Genomic DNA, 673 nt, shown 5'->3' with positions numbered 1-673 from the left:
CCGTTGATACACGTTACAAAGAGTGCCCACCCCCTGCTTCACAAAGTTTGTATTTTTAAAAAGTAAATTTGTTGCGGTTTTAGTTGGAGAATGTTTCACCTTAACATCGGGGTGACAATAAAAAAAAAAAAATTGAGAAACCGCAATGTGTGCATGGATATTTGACGCTCTCCTAGCAGAATGGGACGGAAAATTTTTCCATTTCAATTTGTTAATTTTGCCTTTTTGTAACTTTCGAGGAGGTTACATTTGTCACTCAGCAGGAAAGAGCTGAAATAATGCTCGTTTCGTTTGTTTGTGTGAGGTACAGGGCTCTTTCCCCCTTTTAGGGAGTATTAAAAAAAGAAAACAAAAAAAAAAAAAAAAAGAAAAAAAATTAAAAAAGAAAAGAAAGAAAGAAAAAAAAAAAAAAAAAAAAAAAAAGAAAAAAAATTATCTTTTGACTTTGCTTGAAAATACCTTTTCTCTGCGCATACAGCCGGACAGGTCTTAACGCCAACTGGACGAACGCACCGACGGGAACATTTTTCTCTTTCCTTAATTTTATTTTGACCATTTGGAGTTAAAAAAAAAGGAAACATTTAAAAACTGAGGAGTGTTCATTCATCCCCACACACATTTGTGCCTAGTTGAAAGGATGCACTCAGATTTGGAGAAAAAAAAAAAAAAAAAA

This window comes from Plasmodium inui (assembly GCF_000524495.1).
Source record: "Plasmodium inui San Antonio 1 unplaced genomic scaffold supercont1.10, whole genome shotgun sequence".
Classification (NCBI taxonomy): Eukaryota; Apicomplexa; class Aconoidasida; order Haemosporida; family Plasmodiidae; genus Plasmodium; species Plasmodium inui.
This window is presented reverse-complemented; position numbering follows the sequence as displayed.